Raw genomic sequence first — 11,160 nt, 5'->3', positions numbered from 1 at the left:
AATGTTATAATTAATTTTAACACAATAAAAGATTTATTTTATTACTTACATTTATTTTAAATAATACTTGTATTATATTATATAAATTAATTGTATTTCAGAAAAAAAACTCACCGAGACTCGAACCAGCAGCGTTTTACCGCCACTACTAATCTAGCGCGCTAACTGCGCCACGCGCTTTTTGATAAAACGCTCTATTTCATATCTACTTATGTCGTTTGAAAAGTTGTAATTGCGATTTTCTTGCGAACGCTTGAGTAGTGCATCTTATGCATTTACCCTGTAATACTTGGCACAGTGATCTATCAATACAAAAAGTTTTGGCAAAATTGATTGGTCACATATCGTACTCTCTCTTTTAAAACTGTTTCCGCTACTATATCTCATTTGATGCCATCTTTGCGTTATATTGAAATTTATGATGGAATTTCATGCGCAATAATACTACATAAAATTTCATCAACTTAACGCAGAGTATGGCGTCGAATTAAGTTTTAAGTAAACAGCGCAAAGTTTACTTGATTGAGACCAACTTATATTTCTTTCCAGTTTTACAATGCAACCATTTTTAAATTACGCACTTTTAACGTCATAACTAATAAAATTGTGGCCACATAGATTCCGTGGTAAGTTATGGTATAAAAAAGAGTTTACAGTTGCTATAGATAGAAAAAATTTTTTTGAAAAATGTGCCAAGGTGATTTGTGGATATTTCAATAAATTCACGCTTTTGAAGGTAATCTTTGATACACTGGTGTGTGTTTCATTTCTGAAACATAATATTCAACGACATCTTAAATTTTTCGTTTTTGTGTTTGCTACAACTTCAGTGACTCAGTTAGTCAATTAACTTAACGGCGCGCATGTAATATTGTTAACTTTACGAAAATTAATATTTTGCAAATATGGAAGTACAAGTTTTTCAGCGGCCACCATTTTTTACGGTTACATAGCACATGATCGACCTCTAAAGAAAAGATATATGAATGCAAGAACTAACTGTTTCATTTATTACGAAAACGTTATATGACACGACGCAGGTACAAAGTTATTAAGAGCGAAACACAAAGTTGAAAGGGACGAAATTGTATGATTTTCCATATTTTTACCGACTTAGTGTACTTTTAAACGCCAGCAATGACACGAACGCTCGGCATTCTTATACATAGGTATTACTAAATAATATACGAAGAAAAAATACGTCTTGTGCATATGAAAAACAGCTCAGATTCATCAGTAAAAAGTCCATCAAAAGTTAAAACTACGGTGGATTTGCCGATATATATATCAATTACAATACCATCTTTTCATGTATGTTACAATTATGCAGTACGCAGCGCTGTCGCTAAGCAGCTTTTTTCAAAGATAAGTTTTGTTGACTTGAAAATATATAAGGCGGTTTAGACACTAGATTCAGTGGACTAAAATGGGCATTAGATCCGTTTTTGAGATATCTGTTTGAAGTTTTGGAGAGATTTCATTGGGCATCAGTCTCGCTGCTTTTATGGTCCAATGTGTGTGTATAAATAGACAATTGGATTAAATTTAAATAAAAGTTAAAAAATCTAAAAAATTAAAACTTAAATGAATTTTATTAAAATGAAAATTAAATTCTTTTTATTAACAATTAATTAATATTTCATAATAAATATATAATTAGTATAACCTTATATTATAATCAGTATAACCTAATATTTAAAATTATGATAACAATTTAATTGTATTGTACTATCTTTATAACACGTTATATTGCTGTTATATAAAACTACAATATGCGATGAGTGAGAAATTACAACTAACGTGTACGTTACATGTAATATAACTGTTATATTACCTGTTATTGTATTATATTGCAACAATATAATAGTTACATAACTGTGTTTGCTGAGAGCTTTTTACATGCTACAACTTTGCTTCTTACATATTTTTTTATTATACATAGATTATAAATATCATTAAACAGAAGATAGCTTAGGACAAATAAACGAAAACGAGTAATATACAATAGAACTTCAGTAATAACTTCAGTAAGAGAAGTCGAATATTACAATTTCGACTTCTCTTTTATGGGCAGGCCAATTTTCTTATTAATGATGATTCTTCGATCTTGAGTGACTGTGCATTCGAAGAATTTGCGTTTATCTTCACTTTAAGAGTCTAAAAAAAAAAAAAAGAGAAACACATATCTTTCGTCTCTGGTACCAGTCGGTTGCTAACTGAAAAAGAAAGAAAATAATTTTGAATTCTAGAAAGAATCAATTCCATACGCTCAAATTACTGGAGTTTTATTATATTTTGTTAAAAATAATACAGGAGAAATTTTGCAAGAAAGACGACAGCAAAACAGATGTGTTGAATAGCAATTCAAAAATGTTTAGTTTTTTTGCACAGTCGATTGATTTTAAAAATATTTTAGCATTATTGAACTTTTGAAGGACCCTACGCGCGCACACACATACACACACATACACACACATATACACACAATATCCTATTTATCCTTGAATATTTTATTGTAAACGCATCGTGAAAAATATTTCAGGTAAAATTTGTTTGGTTTTGAGAAGGCCATAAAAAACTACTATTGTTTGATCTGCTTTGAATACAGGCGTTGAAATCACGCTAAAATAATCTCAGTTGTTTTAAGTAGGAATTCATTTTTCATGGCATATTCTTATAGACAATATCGCGATGTTTTCGTAACAAACTCTTTTTCAATAAGAACTTCTTGAGTTATGAGTTTTCAATATAAGAGTTGTTTGTAAGTAAAAGATTTTTATCTAGATAGTTATAATATTTATTACTAATATTTGTAATAAATATTTTTATATATTATAGAGAATGCTCATATGTCAACACATATGGTGTTCTAGCTGTCTTATGAAGAATATCACCAATTATAGAATTTATGCACGCTGTCCGCTATATATTCTTCATTTAACTAACTATTATTTTCAGTTTGTTTTACGATAATTATGCACAACTTTTGATGGTGTGATCTTTCGTACATTAAAAAATAGAAAAACACGTTCAATCAAACAAAATAATGATGACTTTTATCGAACATATATAAGCAAAATTATCACGAATATATATAACCAAAGAAATGATTGCATAAAATTAATATTTTATATAAACAAAATTAATAATTGATAGCAAAATGAAATAAAATAACCTCAATCAGTTATTTATGTAGATTAAATTAACAAGAAAACCTCATCATTAAACTTTTAATAAAACTATAATAATACATAATATATACGTAGGGGAGACTAAGGCTAAGTCGGTACTATTTTTTCTTTCCAATTTCCAATAATAAAATAAAGTTAAATAAATAATACGTCAGAAAGAATGATCTCTTGGATACATAATTGCTCAAGGCAGTGTTGGTCCACGTTGCTTAATTTCACCGATATGGAAAAAAATAACACAGCTTCTAAATGTCAAATCGCAAAATTGCCAGGGTAAAATCGGCACCTTATATTCGGGCTAAAATTGAAATAGAAATACATCATTTTGCTCTTGAAAAATACAGATACTTCATTTATTTATTGTTTTAAAGAGACACAAATAAAAACAGTGTAAATAAATTTGAAAGTGATGATAAAAGGAAAGTTTTGGTATATTTTTTGATTGAGAGAGCGCACAAAGGAATGAGCATAACTCGTCTCCTTGCGTGTGCTCTCCCACTTACCCAGAAAAAATGGATTAGATCTAATTTAAATCTAACGAGATAAAAACTGGAAAAATAGATCTATTAAGATTTTAAAAATAGATAAATTAGATACAAATTAAATCTAAATAGATATAAAGTAGATCTAAATAGATACAAGAGATATCTAAATAGATCTAGAGTAACTTCGGTATATGATCCGCATCCATTTTCAAACCTTAATTTATCAAATAGTATTTATAATGTTAAGGACAAATTAACTATATCAATAAAAATTCTATACTGTCTTTTAATATAAAACAAATTACATATACAAAATCTTTATTTCTTATATCTTAAAACAAATCTTAAAAAAAACCTTCCATTTTTGCCATATATCTCATAGGGGATACGCACACAAGCGAGAACCGTCGTCATACATCGACATAATATATCTGCACTCTTCCACGAGCGCACACGGACAACGGTCTCGCTTGTGTGCGTATCCCTATCACGTCGGTGTTCTCATAGCACGGAATAGAACCATGTCCACAAAAAGCTATTGCAGAAACTCTTAGGGCCATTGCATGTAAAAAAATTTTAGCTGTAACCGTAAGATCGTAAGCAATTCAACCAATTATAGACCAGTATTATCTTACATTAGTTGGAATACTGGCCAGCAATTGGTCAATTTGCTTACGACCTTGCGATTACGTCATGGAGATAAAGGAGGGAGTATTAAGGGATATTATAGGCGCGGGGAGTGAAGCCATGGTGCGGGGGGGGGGGGTTGACCTCTAAACAACCTTCAGCCATATTTATATGGGCTACTAGTGCTGCTATCTATTTGATGAGAGTAGTATTATTTCAACACATTGAAAGTAGTATTATTTGACGTTGATGCGTATTAATCTGTTAGTGACAGGAAGAAAGTGTGAAAAATTTTAATAAAGAGAGGATTAAGAAGAAGAAAGAGAAATAAGTAAGACAGAATTAAATTAAAATAAGTCTTCCGCAATCTACACGTTATATTACATTTAATACTATAGGTTTAAATTTATAGATAATAGTTAACATAAGCGTTACGGATGTTCTAACCTTTAACTTTAACATGTCATAGAATAAATTTAATTAAAAGTATTATAATAAAATATGTACAGACAAGATTTTTTTATATTGTAAAACAGAATAATAAGAATATTAATGTAAGCAAGAGACATTTTTATAATAAATTAATATTATTTGCGGGACAGTAAATTATGTTTATAAGTTATTTTTTTCATTTACTTATTTATTTACCTATATTTATGAAATGTTATAAATATCTATAATATAATATCTATAATTAATATTTATTAAATTTTGTTTTTTTTGTTAGTTTTTTAAGTAAATATGTTTATTAGATTTCTTAAAATATCATTCTGGGCATTATTCCATCAAAGTATTGTAAAGTTCTAACAGATGGCAGTACTAGTAGCCCATATCAGAGAGAAGCCTGAAAGCGGCCACGGCCATAAAAGTTTCTGTCAGCTTTTCGTGGACATGGTTCTATTCCGTGCTAAGTTTGTGGACATGGTTCTATTTCGTGCTATGAAAACACCGAAGTGGTAGGGATACGCACACAAGCAAGAACCGTCGTCATACATCAACATAATATGTCTGCACACTTCCACGAGCGCACACGGACAACGGTCTCGCTTGTGTGCGTATCCCCACCACGTCGGTGTTCTCATAGCACGGAATAGAACCATGTCCACAAACTTAGCACGGAATAGAACCATGTCCACGAAAAGCTATAACAGAAACTCTTATGGCCGTGGCCGCTCTCAGGCTTCTCTCTCCCCATATAAACATGGCTGCATAGGCTTCATCTTTTTTCGACAACGCTCCCTCCTTTATCTCCATGGATTACGACTAAACTATTGCTACGTGCAATGGCCTTTATGGCCGTGGCCGCTCTCAGGCTTCTCTCTGGGACTTCCGGTGGCGCAATTCGGGCGGGAACACGTTTTCCCGCGTTCTCCTGTGTTCGAGCGAGTTTTGTGCTTCCTCGGCGGTGTTTCCGTGCGTTCTCCTGGCTTTGGAGAACAGACAGTGAAGAACCCTCACCCTCTCAGTTAGTAGAGACACCTGACGCAAAAGGCCCCCGTCGTGCCTCGACGCCGACTTCTCAGTCAGCACAGGCCGGGACATCCTCTATCACGGTAAGAGATAATTTACCGCAAAAATACGGGGCTTTCACCCAAGCTCCCTTTGTGGTTCATTTTCGCATTCAAACATCCCCTGATACGAGGAAGAGGAAGATCTCTCTCCTTACCATCTCTAAGAAACTCACGTCAGCTAACCTGAAATTCACAAGCGTTCACAGGTGCGGTCAAGACACGTGGAAGGCTGTTTTCCCATCTAAAGTAACGGCCAACGTTTCTCTGACAAACAGATATGTAAAAGAGGCGGGAATGAATGCGTTCATCCCGAGATATAAACTCAGCAGGAAGGTCCTGGTGAGGGATATCCCATTGGATATGCCCCTTGAAGAATTGAAACAACTTATTGAAGATGAAAACTCCAATGTAATGTTGCTGTAGCTCTTCCGACTTCGTCGACGAGACAGATCCACGAGGGAATGGATTGATTCTGAGACGGTGTGCTTGGAACTGGCAGGTGAATCTTATCCAGAGACTCTCATGATTCTACGCACGGTCAACCCGATCCAACCGTACGTCCCGGCGGTCCGGATGTGTTTTAATTGCGGCCGTTTCGGCCACTTGAGTAAATTCTGCGAAAACGACCCACGGTGCTTAACATGTGCGGGTAATCACAAGAGTGGCAGAGATAATCCATGCCCTAACGAGAAGATGTGCGTCAATTGCAAAGGAACGCACGCGGCCCTGGACCGATCGTGCCCTATGTTTAAAAGGCAGACAGAAATTTCCACAGTAATGACGTTTGGTAATCTCCCCTTCTTCGAGGCCCGGTCTGTGGTCCTCAGGACGGAGGGAGTTGGGAATACGACCGCTCCGGTTAAGACACTGAAGAACTTCCCCCCCCCCTTCCCAGCCGTGGTGGGGTTAAGCTGGTTAACGCTCCGGTGGCCTCTAGATCAGCCAGTTCATCGGGTTGGATGTGGCCGCCCGGATCCCGTTTTTGTAAAGAGGAAGTTAAGGAACAAGTGCTCAAGCTGGTGGACCAAATAATGAGAGCTGATAATATTGACACTTTGCTCAAGCGCATAAGTAATACAGTTAGTTTACATACTAAGTTAACAAGTACGGAAGGTTAGGTATCTATTAACAATGTCTAGTCAGAGATCAAAGATTAAACATGATCCGTTCGGCCTTGTTCATTGGAACGCAAAGTCGGTTTTACCAAAGTTTACTGAGTTGACTTATTGTTGCATGTTCTATAATTTTATTTTAATTTCAGAAACGTGGCTCACCCTTGCGAACTCCTTTATTGTAAAGGAATTCGACTCGGTGAGGGAGGACAGGATCGGGCGTCCAGGAGGAGGAGTCCTGATACTGGTCAACCGTTCAATCAAGTATCGAAAGGTGTCCGATGTGTACAACTGCGGAGGTAAGATTGAGGCTTGCGCGGTGGAGGTCTTTCTGCGAGGTGAACCAGTCTTGGTGGCGTGCTACCGCCCCCCTGGGTCGGGGGCCTTGTTAGTTGAGAAGTGGCAAAGATTCTTGTCACAGTTTGGTACAAAAAAGGTTCTGTTTGGAGGAGACTTCAATGCTCATCATGTAGGTTGGGGCTCCCCCCGCACGTGTCCGGTGGGGGAAGCCTTGTGGGAAGCAATTCAAGATTCAGACCTGATACTGTTGAACGACGGGTCTCCTACCTACTTCAGTGACTCTTACCGCTCATACTCGGCTTTGGATCTGACTCTCGTCTACAGCTCGATGGCCCCCCGGCTTTCGTGGAAGGTGGACAGTGACTCGTGGGGCAGCGACCACTTTCCGGTTGTTGTTTGTTCTGGGCTCCGCCCGGATACTCCATTGCCGGCTAGACGATCTGCCAGGTTACACTCTGTTCGTACAGATTGGGATGCCTTTAGGAAGTACGTGGACACGGGGATTAGAGCTCTCTCATCCTCAGTGGAGGACGTGGAAGTTTATTACAATACCTTCGTCGGTTTGGTGACGGATGCTCTGACGTCGGCATCTCCGGGCAAGTTCTGCCCCAGGAGGGGTTTCCCTCCCGTGTACCGCCCACCATGTTTATGGTGGTCGCCAGAATGTGACAGGTCTCTCCGCCTGCGTAAAGCGGCGCTAGCACGCTTCAAATTTTCGGGTTTACGCTTCCTCAGATACAAACGCCAGGTTGCTCAAACTCGAAGGGATCTTCGAAAAATCAAGCTAGACAGCTTTCGGAAGTTTTGCTCCGGCCTTCGGAAAGATTCTAATCCAACGCATGTATGGAATGTTGTGAAAGGTTTTGAGTATCGATGGAACCGTACGGAATCAGATTAGGCTTACACTGATGATAAGGTTGATCGCGTCCGTTCTCAAGTGGACTCCTTGTGTTTACCGTGTGAGGTTCCCACACCCCCCCTCCTTTGAGTATGAGTGTGTTGACTCCTTTCTCGACAAACCGTTCTCCCCACTGGAACTTGACGTGGCCCTGGACGGGGTCAACGTCAAATCCAGCCCGGGGTTGGATAACGTAGATTATCTGGTGCTGAGGAAACTGCCGTCACTGGGCAGGGCTGCACTTTTGAACCTTTATAATGCCGTTTTGTGCTCTGGGTCTTTTCCAACGGAGTGGCGTAAGTTTCTTGTCTTTTTTATTCCAAAGTCGGATGGAGTGAAGTTCCGTCCGATTTCTTTGGCTTCCCGCCTCTGTAAAACCATGGAAAGAATGGTCGCTAATCGTCTCAACTGGTGGTTGGAGTTCCACCACAAACTCCCCAGCTCGCAGTATGGTTTTCGCAAACAGAGATCCTGCGTCGACAACCTTACCCTCTTGTATGGCGAAATAGTTAAGAGTTTTCAGGAAAACGGTGCGGTCTCATCGGCGTTTCTAGACGTCCAGTCCGCTTATGATAACGTGCTAGCAGATGTTCTTGTCAGTAGGGTGATTGCTTTGGGGATTCCTCCCCGGACGGCCAAGTTTATTTACAACCTGGTGTCGAAGCGGCAGGTAACGTGCCGCTTCGGTGATCTGGAAGAGGTTAGGTGGGCTCACAAGGGCCTCCCACAGGGATGTGTCCTTAGCCCCCTCCTCTATACTGTGTACGTTATGGAGTTGGATAGAGTGTGTTCTCCCGGATGCAAAGTATTACAATATGCAGACAATGTCTGCCTTTACACATCTACATCAGAGGTAAATGAAGGCCTGGCGATTCTTGAAAAGTCGGTTGAGAATGCCATTGGGGCTCTGGACCCACTTGGCTTAGATCTCTTAGCTGCGAAGACCCAGCTGTGTGTTTTCAGCTGGAGGGACAGAAAGTTGATGGAACCCGTTTATACGGGCGGCAGACTATCGTATAGGCGTCGAATTCCGTGGATTACGGTGCAGGGGGTTAGAGTGGTCTCGTCACCCAGAGTAAGGTTTCTCGGAATGACTTTTCAGTCAGACTTAGGCTGGACACATCACGTGTTAGGTCTGGAGAGACGGTGTGCCAATTCCTTGCGTACGCTTAAGTGCCTCGGACGCACGTGGTGGGGCGGGGACTCATGTTTGTTGTTAGGTTTGTATAGGGCCTCGTAGGCTGGGCTCCAGGCTGGATAAACTACAGATGCGCGCTTTGAGGATTGTTTTGGGATATAGAACTTCAACCCCCTTAAATGTGATCTTGGGAGAGGCTCGGGAGCCCCCTCTGTTTGTTCGTTTCCGCTTCTTGTGCCGAAACTTCTTGTCGCGAACGGCCACTATGACGGCCCACCCGTTATGGGATTTGTTAAGTAGTATTCGATTATCTATAGACCAGGTCTCCCTGGTGCTAACCGGGTGGATTCTTTCCCTCTCGTGAAAGCCTTTGACGAGGTGGACCGGTGGACCCGCCTCTTGTTTTCGTCAGATGTTCCGATATGTTTTGCTTTCGGCTTTAAACCATTGGTGTCAAGTTTACCGGTCGACCTCTTCGCCGGGTTTTCTGTACGAGAAGGGATTAACGCAGAGGCAAAGTTCAGGGAAGCTTTTGGTGAAGAGTTACAGAATTCAATGTGCGTTTTCACGGACGCCTCAAGGTCGGAGGGGGCTCCGTGTTCGGGTTACGCGCTGGTCTCTCAGGATGGACGTTATGTGCGTCGTTACAAGTCGGTGGGCTTCGTCTCCTCGTTTTGCGTGGAAGCCATGGCCATTGTCGAGGCTTTGGAGCTGGCACGAACGGAGGGGTGGCGGTCGGTTGCAATTTTCTCAGACTCAAGGTCAGTTCTCTCAGCGGTACAGGCTAAGTTCGTTCCGGGCAAAAGCTCGTACCTCGTGCTCCGGATCAAGTCTTTGGTCCTGGGGTTAACTGAACGGGGGGTGCGGGTAAAGTTGGTGTGGATTCCTAGTCACTGTGGAGTGGCGGGCAATGAACGGGCGGATGCCCTTGCTAGGGACGCGGTGGTGTGCGGAAGGAACTCCCAGGTGGGCGTCCTCCTGGGTGAAGTTAAGAATTTCTGGAAAGCAAAGGCAAGATCAGAGCTGTTGGAATGGTGTCGAGAAGAATCCAGAACTAGGGGTAGCTATTATTGCGGTCAGTTTTTGACCGATGCCCGAAGACCTTGGTTTGAGCAGTTGAACCTAAGCCGCAGGGCGGTGACCTCCCTCGATCGCCTTCGTAGCGGGCACACTTCCTTGCGCGCGAGCCTTTACAGATTCAGGATCGTGGGCTCCCCCTTTTGTCAAACGTGCGGCCTTGAAGAAACACCAAACCATATTTTCTGGGAGTGCTCAGAATATGATAACCAAAGAAAGCTGTTACGGTCTGCCCTGGTCCGCGTAGTCGGACACCTCCCTCACCCAGTCGAATTCCTGTTATCCTGTCTGGATAATGTGGTGACGGCAATAGTTTGCAGGTTTATATGTTCTTTACCTATTTACATTTAAAAGTTAGTTTAAGACGTCTTGAACTCATTGTAATTGTTTCGTTTACGTCCGTGAGTGTCTGTTTAGACAGTTGTAATGAGTGGTAACTTTCGTTAGTTACCGTCCGCCACGGTAAGAGTCAGCTTTTATTTAGTTTTATCAATGTAGGAGACATTACTTCATTTGTTTTCTGATCACCTGACTCTCGCTACAGTGGGATTAGTAGTTTTAGTTTGTTTTGTTCTCTTATGTCATGGGTAGCTACTCCTTCTTTAGGGAGTCGTGTACGTATAATCACTAGGATAACTTTGTAATTTTAAGTTGCTTCAGACCCGATTCCGGTAGTTTCTGTGTTTTGTTAATTTTAATTTGATTTAACTGTTAGTTTTTAGTTTTTGTTGCGGGGTTAACGAAGCTTAAACTTTGTACCTCTCGGTGCATTGTTGCGTCTACCTCGGTGCGATAAACGTGTACAAACCTTTAGCTTTAAG

Source organism: Pseudomyrmex gracilis, unplaced genomic scaffold (assembly GCF_002006095.1).
Source record: "Pseudomyrmex gracilis isolate BER0280 unplaced genomic scaffold, ASM200609v1 scaffold_284, whole genome shotgun sequence".
NCBI classification, from domain to species: Eukaryota; Metazoa; Arthropoda; class Insecta; order Hymenoptera; family Formicidae; genus Pseudomyrmex; species Pseudomyrmex gracilis.
This window is presented reverse-complemented; position numbering follows the sequence as displayed.